The following is a 964-nucleotide window of genomic DNA, read 5'->3' as shown; positions in this document are numbered from 1 at the left end:
TGTGTATATATGTATGTACGTAGTATGATATCTGTGCTTTTGTAGACAAACTCAGTATGTATATGCATCTGTATTCATGATTTGAATAATTAAATCAAAGCATCAATTATAACAAACTGATATATGATAGCTTGCCCAGCAATGGTATTGATAAACGTACCAGGGAGCAGATAGCAGCAATACTGAAATGCACCGAGTACAGGGAATTAAAGTGACTGTTCCTAGTATGCAAATTAAGGCAAAATGGACAATAAGATTGTGGTTTATGTGCCCTTGCTTTAGCAATGTCAATTTGTGCTGGTTAAGACCCAACTTCTTGCAGCTATATTTCACATGATAAGCTTCGTTTCCATCTTTTATAATGCTTAGAAAAGAATGTGATGTCTTTGTTTTCTACTTGTTTAAGAGCTAGCCTAGATGCCCTGGACTATCCAAAGAATACAGGTTACCTATATACTGCCTGTGCAGACAACCTATAGTAATGAAGGAAGAATGGTAAAATGTTCTTAATGTTAGGAGTGGTATCATGTAGAGTGTGAACAAATACCAGAAGATGTTTGGACTGATAAGGACTACGTTTGGTCATGTAATTGTTGTAAAAGCTGCATGAAGACAATTATTGTGCGATAATGAAATGTATTATTATTATTATTATTATTATTAATACTGAGTGCTAAGTAAATTTTCCTTATCAAAATAGTCTATATATGCATAATATTATGATCCTAGGATAAAATATTTCAGATACAATTTGTCCTAGGACAAAAATATTTCATATATTATTTTGTCCTAGGACAAAAAAATTAGTCCTATGGTAGGACAATAAAAGCTTGCCTAGGACAAAATATTTCTGAAAAATTTTGTCCTAGGACAAAATATTTCTGAAAGATTTTGTCCTAGGATAAAATATTTTGTCTCATGGGACAAAATTTGGGTGGGACAGATTTTTCTGTGACAGAACCCA

The sequence above is a fragment of the Amphimedon queenslandica genome, unplaced genomic scaffold (assembly GCF_000090795.2).
Source record: "Amphimedon queenslandica unplaced genomic scaffold, v1.1 AMPQUscaffold_13496, whole genome shotgun sequence".
Taxonomy (NCBI): Eukaryota; Metazoa; Porifera; class Demospongiae; order Haplosclerida; family Niphatidae; genus Amphimedon; species Amphimedon queenslandica.
The sequence above is the reverse complement of the archived record's forward strand: the minus strand, read 5'-3'. Positions refer to the sequence as shown.